The following is a 17,043-nucleotide window of genomic DNA, read 5'->3' as shown; positions in this document are numbered from 1 at the left end:
TCTCAGCCCTGATCTGTAATCTTTTTTTTTTTAATATTTAATTTACATTTTAGTTTTCAGCAGACACAGCATCTTTGTTTGTATGTGGTGCTGAGGATCAAACCCGGGTGGTACCCATGCCAGGCTAGCACGCTACTGCTGATCTGCAATCTTTCAACAATGACAATGGAGCAGCCTGTCATTCAGAATTTGATTCTGCACCCACTTGGCTCAGGTTGGAGGCAGTGCCTGAAGCCTTGACCAATCACTATCTTAGGTGAGAACTGTCCAATCCTCACACAGCCGGTGATGAGGGGGCAGGCTTCCACAATCTTCTGTTCCCTTGGTGTCCGGAGACCACCATTTTTTTCAAACTTTTTGTAGGCTTCTGTCCTGGATCTGGAGCCCAGGTCTCTGTGCTATGCTGAATCTGAAAACAAAACACAGGGAGAACGCTGAGAACCCTGAAATCCAGGAAATGGTAAGTGTGCCTTGCTATCTTGAGACTGGGTATGTAAGGGTCCGGCGAAGCATCAGAGAAGGAGAGACCACACGAGACTAGCTCCATGCAATGGCAAGGGGGATTTATTAGGGATCCGTTCCAGCGCGCTGGGGCTCCGTGCTCACTCAAGAAGGGAGAGCAGCCCAGAGTAGAGGTCAAGCAGAGCTTAAGTACACTTTTTGGAGAGGGTGGGGGGCTTTGCATACATCAGAACAAATCATCATGAGGCGCGGGAAAATTGAACAACAACTCTGATACATGATTAGTCCATTCATTGGCGGGAACAGGCTGGGCAGGGGTGATTGGTCACTTCTAAACTGGGTACACATTCAAACTGATTGGTTTGGGCCCTGTGACAAACTGCACAGGGCCCTAGGCTGAATGGTCAGTAGGGCGTTGTCTTAACTATCTCAGGAATCTGGGTGCAACAGGAACTCAATAATACCTAATTTAATGGAGGGCTTGCAACAACTCATTTGACCCAGAGGATCCCTGTTCTTACTTCATAGGGGTCAGGAGCCTGACCAGAGGAAGGCAAGAAGTCGACTTCATCCAATATTACACTTCTTTTTCATCCTTTTAGATTTGGATGGACACATGGGATTTTTCTTGAGTTTCCTGGGGTGCTGAGAATGTAATTCACAGCCACACAGAGGGCCAGGAGTCTGATTCAGACACAGCTTTTACAAAGCACTTTACCTAAAAGGCACAGATTAGGCCTCTTCATTTCCATTTGAAACTGTCTTCTTGAGGAACCCCAAAGGAGTGCCCCAAGGCAAAGACCTCCCTGACACTCAGGGGAACAGAACAATAGGGAAGAAAGAAGCCTGGAGAAAAAAACTTTTCTTTCATTGAATACTACTGTGGCACTGACAGATCCTAATCCTGCAACTTGGGTTGCTATCTATCCAAGCAGGGATTCTCCAGAGAGATCCTTACAAGTCATGCTAATTTTGGAGTTTTCTGAGATGCTTGGCGTTCCCTTCAGCAATCCAGTCCATGGCCATGTCACAGAGCTTGAAGGTGGTACACATCTTGGACACAAAACCACGAACCCCTTCAGAGAGTGGCCAAAATTCAGGAAGAATACAGGAACTTAGGATCATGGTAGGTGTTGCCCATCTGCAAGGCAAGCAGCAGTCCATTCATAAATTGGCCATGAGGAGTCCTGCAAAGATTTCCACTACACAGGACACATTCACAGCTGCATTATTCTCTCTACTCTCTTTAACCACAAACCCAGTGGGATCCACTGACATAGAAAGACTCACTAGTTAACAGTCCATTTCAAACCAACAACAACAACAACAACAACAAAAGGTTTTTCCTTCATGTTCTCAGAACATGAGACAAAACGACAAATTGAAACACACACCCACTAAGACACACAAAACCACACCTGTATTTGGTCTTCATCTATCCACTCTGTCCTCTGACTGGTGGGTCAAAATATGTTACCCAGCAGTGGCCTGTCCTGTCTCAGCTCTGGTCTCCCTGGCCATCTCTGTGTAGTTGTCGGGAGCCAGCAATGAGCCAACACTTCTTTCTCAGGAAAGGCCCCTGTTCAGACCATTCAAGGCATTTGGCTATCCACACATCACTAGGTGCCAAGAAAGAAGGACTCTGGCCTTGGTACAGACAAACAAGTGAGCCCATTGGGAATGGAACTGCCTCTAGGTGCCTCGCCTCCTGGATCCCAAGTTCAGAGAGTTCCATCACCAAGGAAGTGAGGTGAGGTCACTTCCTTCAGGGAAGTGAATGAGGTCACTGCCTTGGCAACCACTTTGTCCTAACAGTTGTTTCCAAGGGTCCCATGAGATGGAGGCTGCCCCACCTTCCTGTGACATTTTCACAAGACATAAAGGTCTATATACCCTAGGAGCCCGGGATCAGCAATCCACACAGGCCTGATTGTGTCCATCTTCCCTGCCTTGAGAAGACAGAGGCCGACTCAGCCTCATCCCTTCATCCTGACTGGGTAGTTGGCCATGGAAGATGACGTTAGACCTCACAGATCCTAACTGGCTGCCTACATTTGCTCCAGGGATCATTTCGGCATCTGCCTTTGAGCTTCTCAGCAGCTGTAGGATTCCCTACATACCTGTATGGCAAGAGAAACTCAGGACCTGCTGTTATGTGAAAATAGATTGAGGGAACAGAGTCTGGTTAAGGGTCATATCATGTTCAATTTGGGTTAGGAGTCATGCTGCTGGATGAATACTGGTATTGGGCAACTGGGATATTTTTCAGAATGTAAGGTGAAATGTAAGTATGAAAATAGAAAACTAGGTAAGATCTGAAGCACACAAGGGTGTTGGGCCCCTGATTTGGATATATAGTTTTGAATATTCAATGAAGGTCATTTTGAGTATTCAGAAATGAATATGTATGTCAGGAAAATGAATATTTCTGAGAAATACATGGTGGACATGAAAGAATCAAGGTAGTATAAGTATATGACACATAAAATTCATGTTTGCAAATTATAGTGTGTGTGTATGTATGTGTATAAATATATATTAAAATGTAGTTGTACTTATGCCAATCGAAATTCATAAAGGGATATATATCCTTCACATACCCAAAATATTCATTTTCCTCTACATTGTTTCATGTATAAACTTGTTGAAGTATAAAGCTCACCACAGTTTGAATTTTCAGTTACCTCAGTGTATTGGGGGACAGTGATCTCTTCATGAAATTCGTATTTTCCAAAGTGAGAGTACTCTCAAGAATATACCTGTGATGGCAGTAGGAGTATATACACAAACATATACATTGTGACCCAGGCGACAGAGACAGGGAGTCAGGAAGTTACATATTTGTTCCTTTTGAAAATTCATGGAGAAATAAAAGGAGAAAAATGTGTGACAGGTTTTATAATATGTATCTCTGATGAAGCAAAAGGCAAGTCCATGTATACACCATGCCTCCTATCAAATGCCTCTACTTCTATCCTTTTAGGATTATTTTTATGGATGTTACGATAAGTAGTCAGAGTCTAGTAGGTTATGGGTCAGTGTCAGAGATTCAATGTTTCAAAGGGCAAAAGGGAAAAAAGATGAAAATTATAATTTTCATAGAAACCAGTGAAAATAAAATATAGTGTCATTGAAACACTAGGAAAGAATAAGCTGAGTGAAATAATTATTTGCTTTAATTTATTGATGGTCCCACTAGTCCTAATGGTGCAATATAAGAAATAATTCAAATGTTCTTGAATGTTGAAATAAACAATTTGTAGTGTGTCCATAAAATACAAAAGCAGTCATAAATACAAAGGAACACTTTACTGGTGCACACATGCTTATTGACTCTCACTATACTGTATAGTTCAGCAGCTGTATTTAAATTATATTGAATGATGTCAGGCAAAATAAAATTATAATTTTTTATAATCCATTACAGAACATCCTTCTGGGAACAAAAAGTTACATGTAAAATAAAATGTTTTTTTGGGGGGAGGTGATGTAAATATTCTGTGCTTAAAAGCAGTGAAGGTTTTTATTATTCTGTTGGTTAAAACTATGTAATGTATTTCTATGACATTCAAGATATATACATATGACTTCACCAAAATATAAATATAGAAGGAGAGAGGCTGGCCTATTTTGGGAAATGGGTAGAAGCATAGAAAAATTAAAAATGGTATATAATAAACAGGTATTAAATCTGGTTAACTGGTTAAATATTCACTTTATTTATATACATTTTACATTTATGTAATAAAACATTCCCATGGTAGTTTAGTAAGAATCTCTTTGCATTGGGGGATCATAAATGGAAACACTGATTTAGTCTGTCCTGAGCAAGGCTGATTCAAAATGTGTTTACTTTTGAATAATTTCTGAATCTTTACATAAATGCTTTATGCATTTTTATATGTGCATCATACTTTAATGGAAATTTTAAATGTTATGTTTGTGAAATAATTAGGTATCCAAGAATACTAGCATCAATTTGCAATTCAGTACAAATCTCAAATTGGTTCACTTTATATTTTAATACTTGATTATTCTCAGGCATTTATCCATATTCTAACACTTGGACATAAGTTTTTTTTTGTTGTTGTTGTTGTTTGCTTGTTTTTTCAGCAACAATGTGGTAAACTTTTTTTATTCATTTATTTTTTGTTTTCAGTACAGGGAATAGTAGTAAGTATTGCTTTACCACTGAGATATAAATAGTATTGCTTTACCACTGAGATATATAGTGTATATATATCAGTGGTAAACAATACTCACTCATTCTCTCTCTCTCTCTCTCTCTCTCTCTCTCTCTCTATATATATATATATATATATATATATATATATATATATATATATATTTTTTTTTTTAATGACATCTTACTATGTTATCAAGCCTATCATTTAACTTGCAATCCAGCATAAAAGACACCTTTACCTTCATTGTAGGATTATTGGCATTCAACACAACCCATGGCTTAACACATTTTCTTTAATAATTGACTCCTATTAAATTCTTTGATAAAATGATGTTGTTCATGATCAAGGCACTTATAACTGTGTCCTGTGCCTGGTGTATTAGCAGTAGATTTTAACTGAATTGAAAGGGCAAAAATTACTATCAAAGATAAGTATATTCAAAGGATATCAATAATACAATACAGGTGCTGTGGTTTAAATAACTACATCATAATGGGCCATTTATAAGAGGTCTGTTCCTACGGTTGTTTTATTTACTGGAAACTTTACAAGGAAAAAGCATAGTGGGAATTGTTTAGTTCATTGTAGAGTATGTACTTGCAACAAATTGTTGACAACTGGTGCTATTTTATGCAATGTGCTCCTGCCATAATGTGCTTACTCACCTCAAATATAAAGCTGTAATACCAATAACTTATCAACAAGTATCTCTAGAATTTTGATTCAAAATAAGATTTTTTTCTGTTTGCTAGTTGATTATTACAAGTACTTTTCCTAGCTAAAAACAAAACAAAACAAGAAACCTGAAAAATTGTGTGGCTAAATTCATAAGGACATATCTTATATGTATTTGCAACTTATTTATCAAAAGACGTTAACTTTAAGTAGTGGTTTTTAGTTTTACTACACATGATCATTTCTTTTCTATCTTTCAAAAACACAGATGGCTGGCTTTTTCTCCAGGGATATAAATTCCAGTGATATGGATTACATTGTTTTATTGCAATTATTTTTCTTTTTGAAATTATAGAGCCCTTCAGGTGACTGTACACTTAAGTCAGAACTGGAAACCACTGGTGCCCAGTTGAAAATGTATTATCTCTGTTTGTTTTCCTTCTGTACTGTGTGGATTTGTCCACTTCAGCCTTTCATGTGGGTGTTTATAGAGAACAGATTTGCCATGTTGAAAAAAATAAAAGGATGATTTTCTTAAATCTTCAGGTGTTTAGTCAAACTGCTAGTGGAGGAAGTATTTTTTTCAGTAGATGCCTCTTGTTCTCTATCTTATCAAGAAAGTATTTTGTGAAAAGAATGTCTAGGTTTAGTCTGGGTTCAAGATTAAAAGTAGACTACAAACACACACACGCACAAAAGAATAAACTAAGTTGAAGATATACTGTGTGTTATGCACATTTTTACTATTATGGTGAGAAATAAATATGAATCATCCAGCTTTATTTTCAATACATAGTCCACATTGATTTACCCAAATTATACCCTATTAAAACAAAATAAAACAAACAAACAAACAAAAACCTTGAGTGTTCTTGAAAGTATTTGAATAGTAAAAAGTAGGAAAGGATATGAAGGTAAAAATGTGCTTCTATAGCAAAGGTGTAATTCTTCAGTTCCTAGAATCCTAGAAAAGTTTTATGAATTTTTTTTGGTGCTGGGAATTTATCCCAGGGTCTTTTGTATTCAAAGAAAGCACTCTATCAATTGAACTATATCAATAGCCCTAGATATGTTGCATGATTATTGTGGCCTAGGAAAATCTTTTGAGTTTTTACAGAGAGTTGTGATTCTGAGTTCAAAACCTGAATAACCTCTTAGTACCTGTGGTATTGTAAAATTTTATTAATTTAGAATAGACAATACAATTATTCTCTAAAAGAAAAAACATATAAAATTCGAAAACATCTCCAGTTCCATAGTCTTCCCTGTATCCCAGGAATTTAGCAATTCTCTTTTATAGCTGTTCTTATCAAGAGGCAGTATCTCTTTGCCAATATGAGAATAAGAAAATGGCTATTATATTACAGCCAGTAAAAGAGAGAAAATATGGAAGTGTACTGCTATTGTACTTAGACCTAAAGTGTCTTGAATTCTTCCAGTTTTTATCTTTGTAAACCTCATTATCTTAAGAAGAAAAAGCTCATATTAGGCTTATGAAGGAGAAGAGCCCATGTGAATGAGACTGAAAAGACCACAGTGGACAGCCATCTCTCTTCCAGGAGCACGGTGACTATGTCAAATAACAGAGCATACACTTGTAAAATTTCTGCTGAAATCAGAATATCTCAGATAAGACCATTATAAATTTGGCTTACTCATAAACTGTTCATTTGATTCATGAATTAGTAAGTTTGCTGGTAGTTTGTAATACTTAATAGCTTTGTAATACTTGATAATTAAAATATATTTAATAGAAACAGGAAGCCAGAATTCAAAACATGCTCAAGTTAACTGCATAGATTTAGGCATGGAAGAAGCCCTGAATTTATTTTTCTTGGTTTAATGTTGAAATATGTATAAAATAATTTTGAGTAATGCCAAAATGCATGTGGACATGAAAATGTTGTTACTACTTTAACTCACAGCATACTCTACAACAAAAGATAAACCAGACATCCATAGCTGGAGCACTAGGATAAAGGCCCAATGGCAAAATAAAAAAAAAAATAATAATCTTTTTGTTCACAACAAAATTTCACTATCAAGGTGTAGACAGAGATGAAGACATGAGGACACTTCCCCCTGGATTTGCATCATCCATTGTTTGCTGTCTAATACATAAAAAGTTACTGATCTTAACAGTTATCAGTTTGGAAGAATGATATGCTTTAGGCAACTCTCATCTTATAGCACCCTCCTGTGTCTAAAAATATTATTTATTTCTCATTTGGTTTAATGGTTTAGGCAATATACATATATAATTTCTCTCTCTCTCTGAGAGAGAGAGAGAGAGAGAGAGAGAGAGAGAGAGAGAGAAATATTGTCAATGAAGACATGTTTTCTCACCTGATATAAAAGGAGGATTTCATTCATTCAATTTTCTGCAGTGTAGGGATCCACAACCCTCATATATACACTTTGGATGTGGCAGCCATTGCCACATGTGGCTAATGAGTTCTTGCAATATGGCTGATCTACATTGAGAAGTATTAGAAGTGGAAAGAAGTGTAAGATTTAAAAGTTTAATGAAAAATACATGTAGTTCGCTAACAATTTTCATTGTTTCTATATTAGAATGATAAAATTATGAATATTTTGGGTTAAAAATATAAATAATTTTCTTAGAAATTATCATAATTTTATGTAATAAAAATTCTAAATTATTTAATAACTTAAATTATTATAAAGTACCAATTATTTGTGATAACTTGTTAATTATAAAAATTATAGAAATTAATTTATAAATTATCATAATTATTTATTTTATTTGTTTTACTTTTGATCTCTAAAAGTTCAGTTACACATATTTATCATTTTATTTTTTTTCAACTCTGATACTATAGAAGATTGTCTACTTTTTCTAAAATCTAGCTGCATGAGATTTCCTGAATAAGAGCTGAGTGTTTTGTTGCATACCTATAATGCTGGTGAATCAGAAAACTAAAAAAAAAAGTTAATCACAAGCTTAGGGTCAGCCTCAAAGGCTCAGTGAGATTTTGGCACAAAAATAAAAATTAAAAACAACTGGAGATGATCCTTTGTGATGCATCACAGGGATCTATCCATGGAACAAACCAACCAACCAACCAAACAAGCCTCATTTAGCCTGAGTATGCAGGTTATGAAACCCAAAATTCTAAAGTAATTCTCACTATATTATTTGCATTTGTGAATCTGTTATTGGCATTATTGTCACTGATAATTGATATTATATTCAACATTAAATACTTATGTCCCATTGTATGGCCAGGTCTTCTTGTACATAAAAGGCCCTGTCTGAGAAAAAATATAATGAATATTTTGTTATTTTGGGTCCTACAGTCTTAGTTGAAATTGTTTCATCTGACATTCAGAGGCAGACGGTTCTGATGTTGTTATTTTTTCTATTCAAGTAAAAATTATGAAATCAGAAGTGATGTGGGTGATAATTATTGAATCAGAGAAACAACCAAAGAATAGAAAGTAGGCTTCAAAACCTGGGGGACAATTCATCTTTGTATTAGGCAAATCTCTTACTCCATCTTCAGGTTTTGTGATGCCTAGGTGGCTCTGTCTCTGAGTCTCAGGGTCTAGTGTATTTTTTTTAATATTTATATATTTATTTATGTATCTTTAGTTTTAGATGGACACATTAGTTTGTTTTTATGTGGTGTCGAGGATTGAACCCAGTGCCTCATGCATGCTAGGTGAGCAGTCCACCACTAAGCCACCACCTCTGGCCCTAGATTATTTTTAAAAATGATAAGTCTGCAGGGATGGGCATTATGAAACGGAAGAAAGGGGCTGAGTAAAAGTAGTCAGAACTAATTGTGAGAATCTAGGCTTTCCTGAGATCACCTTTGTAATCTTTTTACCCTACTCTAAATTTGATAACACTCAATATACTGCCACCTCTGGCCCTAAGAATTGGGTTGACAGGATTCTACTTTTTGTCCTGTTCCAGATTGGTGATCTCTGCCTGGACTGAAAGTAACTCTGTATTTATTTGCCTACACCCATTCAGAATGGATGTTAAAGATAGGATTAGGGCATGAAAATTTTGACTCAAGTAAATAATTCATATTTGGCAGGAGCTGTGGTCCAATGATTTTTCAGTTTCTCTTTCCTTACCAGGTGGCACCCACTTTTTTAAGTGCATTTTCCAAATGTGTAGTAAGCATGATTTTCCTAAATGTCATATTTTCTCAGCTAATTCACTATATATTGAAGTATGGTTCCCTGAAATATTTCAAATAGCACATAGTTTTAATTTATCTTTTCCTCTTAGTTTTGTATGGAATTTTTAAAAGTGAATAAGTGTGTGGGTGCACTTGTGTGATTGTACTTTCAAATGAGAGAAACATGTGGTTATAACATGAAACTCTTTAAGAAGTATTTGTACCTAATGCTAGGTGTGAAGATGCATGTTCATAATCTCAGCATTTTAGTAGGCTGAAGCAAGAGTATCAGTATATTGAGAATAAAAATTCTAAAGGTGAGGGGGGTGTTGCTCAGTGTGTAGACACTGCTGAGTTTAATCCTTAGTATTAAAATTATTTTTTATAGATTTTTTTAAAGAGAGAGTGAGAGAGGAGAGAGAGAGAGAGAGAGAGAGAATTTTTAATATTTATTTTTTAGTTCTCAGCGGACACAACATCTTTGTTTGTATGTGGTGCTGAGGATTGAACCCGGGCCGCACACATGCCAGGCGAGCGCGCTACCGCTTGAGCCACATCCCCAGCCCCTTAGTATTAAAATTAAAAACAGTTTTAAACCTTTTATTTATTTGTCTTTCATAAGTATAGATAGCAAATTTAGGGCCTCCTTAAGAAACTTAGAGTGTGAGTCTCTTCAGTATCTGCCATGTCTTTGAGTGGCCATGGTATAAAAAATTACATGAAGCTAACCAAGGTGCCCACAGCTCTCCTATTTGTTGAATCACCTAGAAAATACCAAACTCTGTGTAGTTCTCTCTTCCTACAGAGCAGCTTGTGGTCAGGGAATGGAACACCCTGTTGGACTAGCTGGATACTCTAGATATTCTAGAGATTATAGAAATATCCTTTATAGGTTTCATGTAAACAGGTCAAATATTGGAATATTAATATTATTTTTCCCAAATGTTAGGTTCAGCTCCCCAGAAACACATTGCTGCTCAGATCCATTGATTCTGTATCTGAAAAGAAAGGCATATATGATTTTTGTCCTCCATTTTCTTATTCATCTAGGGAAGATTGATTATAAGGTGCCAGAATTTGAAAGAAAAATAAACTGTAGCAAGGGTTTAGAAAAAAAAAAAATCTTGTGTGTTTGTGCAGACGTCTTCAAGGAAAAACTCAATGTATGCTAATTGGAAGGCATAATGTAGCACTTCAAGTTTGGGGTGGTAACTAAATATTTAAGTAAATAGGATGGTGGATTGAGCATTTCTCACTTAGTATAACATTTTTATTACCTATAAAATGTAATTTGTCATTAATATTTGAAAGATTAAAACAAAAGTTCCAAAGAGGGAAGTTAGAGGACAATTTCAAATAAAATTGTATTCAAACTAAGGTAATTTTTTGAGCCTGTAAACGAACATTGTTGAAAGTTAAGTAAGATCTTAGTTGTATCTGTGTCTATAATTTTCATTGCTGTGGAGCTATTTCTAGAATGTCAGATTGGAAAAATTCAGATAGGTAATAAGCAGCTTCTGTTTTTTTTCTAAATCTACATTGCAGTACTTCAGATTCATCACACATAAGATATGGATGCATCCAAAATCTTAGGATTTCAAGAGCTTTTTTTAGAAAAAATAGCAAATAAATAAGGTGAAAGGAAATGTACCAAAGGAGGTTAGAACATTCATATCTTTCTGGGCCTATTAGGACATGCCAGTAATCACCACAACCTGGAGGTTGAAGAAGAAAGATAAAAGTTGAAGCAGAGTGTAGCAACTTAGTAAGACACTGTCTAAAAAAAATTAAAAGGCCTAGAATATATCTTAGTTTTAGAATGTTCCTGTACCAAAAAAATAAAAATAAAAATTCCAAATGAAAGATCCTTTAACCTGAAGCCAATGAATACTTAGGATTTTTAAGAAAATTGTGTGTATGTTTGTTTGGGCTGACATGAGATGGCTCAATATTCTAAGAGTTTCACATAAAGGAGAAACTTAAGCTTCACCTCTTTTAAACAAATATTTGTTCTTACCCCTGAATGTAAAAGTGTTCGATTAATCTTTTTATGGAAAACCATGGGAATACGTAGAATGAGTATCTGAACCAGCATATTTAAAATAGTGAGGATCTTCTAAATCATATTGGGAAGGGAACTCTTCTGTAGCAAAACAGAAAAATTGGAAGTAATATCTTCAACCAGTTATTTCCTAAAATGGCCTATATAGTATCCCATTTTCCTCTGACAATTTTTATATTCTATGCAAGGTCTCAATTGTCAACTTCATGATTTATATAATTTATAAGAAGCTGGTATACATAAGTGTGTTCTTTTTCATCAGAATAAGTAACTTGAGTGTGTTGATGTAGAAACTCCTAATTTTTTTAGGAAATGAAACATAAATATAAATATTATTCTATTCTGGGGCTTGAAACTGGCACCTAAGTTAGTCAAATTTAGTAGGAGTGAACCTCAAACTTCTGAGATATGTAATAGATGGTATCAGAATTGAATTAATGGACTACTAGTTGTTGAAATATTGGTTGTTGTGCAAGTTTGCACATTTGTTATCAAAAGTGGTTGCAGAGTCAGGATTGGTGGCACACACCTGATATCACAGTGATGTTGAAAAATGATGTAGAAAGAAAGTAAATATGAGTCCAGTCTCAGTAATTTAGAGACCCTAAGCAATTTTGTAAGCCAATTTATCACAATTAAAAAAAAAGAACTTCTTGAAATGCATTTCAGGGGTAGAGTGGGTTAAATCTCTAAATTAAAAAAAAATAATGATGATGTTGCGGAAGAAAAACATCACAGATCAGAATGTTAAACTAACTTCATGTATGTGTTGCTTCACTAGTGATAATTGAAACACTGGAAAAAGAAGTATTTCTGTGCTGTCAGGGAGGCATTTAGGGTGCCAGGACATTTCAGAATTTTTTACTTAACTGCTTAGTATTCTCTCAATTTCTACTTTGAAATGAGCCAGGTGAGGATACAGTTTCTGGGAATGTAAAATACAAATACAAATCTGGGAATGTAAAACCTGATGTGTCAGTTTTATTATGACCTCAGATATTAATAGTCTACTCACTTAATTTGCTTTTTTATTCTTTTGTTATAACTTTGTGTAATGTAATTCAAGTTGACCCAAGTACCTAAGTGTTTTGTAGTTTGATAATTAATTTTTTTCTATTGTTTTAGAAGTTAGTTGTGATGTTGTGGTCTGCAGAATACAGTATAGATATGTGGTGTGTTTAAATAATTTTGTATATATATATATATATATATATATATATATATATATATATATATATATAATGTATGTATGTATATTACATATATATGTGTGTTTCTGCATAAATATATATTTCCATAAAATTAATATAATAGAGAAATGATAAGGTTTACTAAAATGTTCCTTTGATAACACAATTAAGATGCACATGAGTCTCAGACACAGAGTTGCAAGCTTCTGTGTGTGGTGGCAAGGAGTGTTGCCAAGGGCATAACCCACAGCCCTGGGCATGCTGGGAAAGTGCTCCACCTCCAGCTCACAAATTGGCAACCCTAGGATCATAGAGACACAATCAAACTACTAAGAGTTAATATAATTAGAATAAAAAACTAGTCAAAATTCTACATGGGGGGAGAGAAATATGGAAGCAATTTTCTGGTAAAATGATCACTATAAAAAATGATCCAAGAAGAAAAGCAAATTTGACAAGCTCAGTTATTAAAAGTAGATTGAAAACAATTATGGATTGATCTTTAGGAAAGACAGAGGTAGTCCTTGAAAATCTAGTCATAGAAAAAGTTAATACCCAGTAAAAAAGTTTAAACAGTCAACTCACACATTTTTTAAAGTGCTAATAATTTACAGTCCTCCATGTTTACTGCAGGATTAGAATGCTGCCTGAGATGTCACTCACAGACAAACACAGAGGTAGAGATATGGAGACAAGTAGAATGCTGGTCACTAGAGACAGTGTCAAATGACTGAGCAATGTTTTCCTGGGGACCCTGGGCAGACCGAGGAGGAAAGGTGCAAAGCACCCCCAGCTACTGGGGAGCTTTGTGTAAAGTGAAGGTAGATACACAGATGGAGACCCGGCTGTACAGGGAGTCCTGCCCACTGTGATTGCACATTCTTATTTGAGCAGACAAAGAAGCAAGGTGCTAGGCCTGTGCAGTGGTTTAACTCCACAAGTGCAAGGCTTGGGAGGAGCAGGGCCTCTACACAACCAAGCCAGTCCACACAAGTGTCACCCTTTACACACACTGTGTGCATGTGTGTGAGACCAATGAAGGTGAAATAAGCATTAGCTTGCTGATGGTAATGGTGGTGGGAAGCTGGAATTTCTGACTTTTCCCTTGTGTTTCTATTAGGTGTTTGTAGAACAGTGAAAAGTTTTACATTAGCCTCAGCTCTTATTCTACACAGTGACAGGCTCATAAAAGGGCTGGGAGGACTCCCCCATGCCCAGGGTTCCCACTCACCTTTTCTCCCTTCTTCCCTCTCTTCCTAGGTTTTTTTTCTCATATTGGCATGGTGGGCCTCTTACAGTCAACAAAACCACTATCACATTTATAAACAAGGATTCCCACTTCAGAGGTTCTCCAGGTGGATAGGGATCAGGTGTCTGGGAGAAAGAACCTCAATAGCTGCTGCTTTGGTTTTTGTCACAAGTAGACTGGAATTATGGATCTGGAGAAGAAATACCCAGATACATAGTGCTATTCTGTTCACATCTGATCTGGGCACTGAAAATTAAGGGGAAGTCCCTTCTGATGTTGGCCCTGATCACCTGGCTGAGGTGTCAGTCACAAACCTTCAATGAAAGTTACTCTTCTATTCTCCATTGAGTACTGGTATCTCAGGAAGGAAGAGTGAAGGTTTCTGCTCCCTTCCTTGAAGGCAAAGCATCAATGTGAGAATTCACTGGCATAGGAGTTGGAGCTTTCCTCCACATTTGCCTATCCATTCAGACATATGTTTAAACCAAAATGGACCGTAAGACTGTTTATTTAGGCACTTGGCTATTTGTTATTCAATTGATCAATTGTTCCAGCGTTGGCCATTGGGAGTATGTTCAGGTGTCTCTTGTGTTTCAGGAAGCAAGGTACCTTACTATTTGCCTTTCTCTTTAAGCACTGCTATACACTGAGGTACACTGACACTCTAGGACCATTAGTGTATCTTCTGATGAAGTCCTTTATTCAAAAAGCCCCATTTCTTTGATGTGAGAAAGCTTATAGGAATGAAGTGCTGGCACTAGCCTCCTCAGGCACCTTGCTATGCATTATTACCTTTAGGTCTGTCATGCTCTAACACCAAGAGCACACATATTCACCATATTTTCCACATGTGTCACATCTGGTCAGAATGAGGCAGAACTAGCATCTATGCTGTCCTCTCCCTCAGTCCTTCCACTGGGTCTTTATAGACTTGGCTTAACCACACTTCCTACTTAAACAGTGAGGAAGCTTTTTGCATATCAAACTTCCATTGTCCATTTACAGTGTGCAGAGCCACAGGGCTGGGGTGGTACATAGCCACAACAGGAGCAACTGGAGAGCAGTTGCATGGGGCTCTTTTGGTGCTGCCAACTTGCTAAGGTCTAGTGTCATGTAGGTCAGTGCCTTTAGCTCTTGGCCCTGGATGTCAGACAGCCCTGTGGTTCAGAGAAAACCTAAAAAACCTGTCTAACTTTGATAAACTTCAGTATTTCTTAAATTTCACAAACACAATCTTGGTTTTATACACCTAGGATCAGTGAATATGACATGAACTATAAATTATGCTCTGGATATACAGAAGACGTTTATTTTGAAAAAGTCTTCTGTATATCCAGAGCATAATTTATTCAGCTATTTGATTTTATACACCTCTTCCAATAAAGATAGAATCCATTTCCAATTAGGACCGAAACCATAAAATATTCAGAAGCATGAAAACATTTTAATTGTGCAAGCTTTTTTACATATTAAACTCAGAACTTCAATTTGTGCTTTGAACATGCTGAACTGCTAAAATTTGAAGGTTTTGTCACTTTAAAGTTTATTTGTGTGGAATCATTTTATTATATTCACTCTCTTTAAGGTAAAAGGATGAAAGAAGAAAATTTGAATAAGTCAAAAACATACAGAATTTGGCTGCAGAGATTCCTGTGCTCAAAGCAAGACAGTGAGGAATGTGAACATTGAAGCTCAAGTGCAAGGCAAGCCATGGGAAAAATCAAAAAGTCATCAAGGAAAAGAGCAGACAGTCACTAGAAAGCAAGTTCATACAGTAGATCAAATTCCAGATTCCTAGAAAACTATGAACCTAAAATATTAAGCAAGTTTGTGGGAAAGGCAGACATACAAAATCACCAATAAAGGAATATGGGATTTGAGTACAAGTATGAGCCCTAGTAAAATAGCACTTGCCACATATGTCTTCTATAATAAATAACTTTGAAAATGAAAATATTTTTATTGGAATAGGTGGTAATTACAGGCAAGACTATATCAAAGTCTAAAGGCTATACCTAGTAAATGGTTCATGTGAATGGAAAGGGAAATAAAAATATAACAGTGAATCCAACTCTCATTTATAATATTAATACACCAATAAAAATTTGAATACATTAAAAAAGTCATAAAGGAAGTAAGGAAGGGAAGAAAGAAAGATATATTTTAGACAAATGCAATAATCATCTGAAAAGGCATAAACCTTCCAAAAGCTCACTGGAGTTTGGGGAAAGAAGGATTTGATTACTTTGTATGTTGGGATCATCATTTGAATCACCATTTAAAATCATAATCCAAATCTTACCATTTTATTTATAAAATATAATGGAGGACATGATAGAAATAGACATATCATTGAGCTGGCCAAACATGCACATCATATACACTTGCTTTACGAGAGATGACAAATCAAATATTAACATAGTAACAAATGCCAAATGTCAACAAATATAAATGCCAATAAATGTATAGAAACAAAATTTAAATTGCCATAATTATGCACAAGTATTAATATAAATATTTCAATTTGTTATATTTTTAAATGTAGCACAATTGACTTCAATGAATATCAATGTTAACTTATTGTTTTTTATTTTGTTTTTTTTTCACTAAAGCTTTTTTAAAAATACTATAAATCATTTTATTGTAACCCATAGATGACTATTACATAAACTAAGAAAGTGGTTATTCTTTCAGGGGATTTGGAACCTGGATTATTGCAATGTTTTTGCATTTGCCTGAAAGACTATATTAAATAGTATTTGGAAGGTATTATCATAAGGTCCCTCCTAATAAATCACTTAACATATAGATGATATGGAAGTAATAACAAATCATTTGTACTGAAAGATTACTGAAGTCAACATAATACTAGATATAATAAGATTAACATGAAAACATTGTCTTAGTCTCTTAAAATGAAGAGAATGTGGACAAATGTATGGGTCTACATTGAAATGACAATTTGAAAGGGGTAGAGATTAAAATAAACCAGAAAGCACCACACATACTGATTGGAAGGTAGTATGTCGTCCTCAATTCATCTGTGGACATCCGAAGTTCC

Source organism: Spermophilus citellus (assembly GCF_964194105.1).
Source record: "Spermophilus citellus genome assembly, contig: SCAFFOLD_196, whole genome shotgun sequence".
Taxonomy (NCBI): Eukaryota; Metazoa; Chordata; class Mammalia; order Rodentia; family Sciuridae; genus Spermophilus; species Spermophilus citellus.
This window is presented reverse-complemented; position numbering follows the sequence as displayed.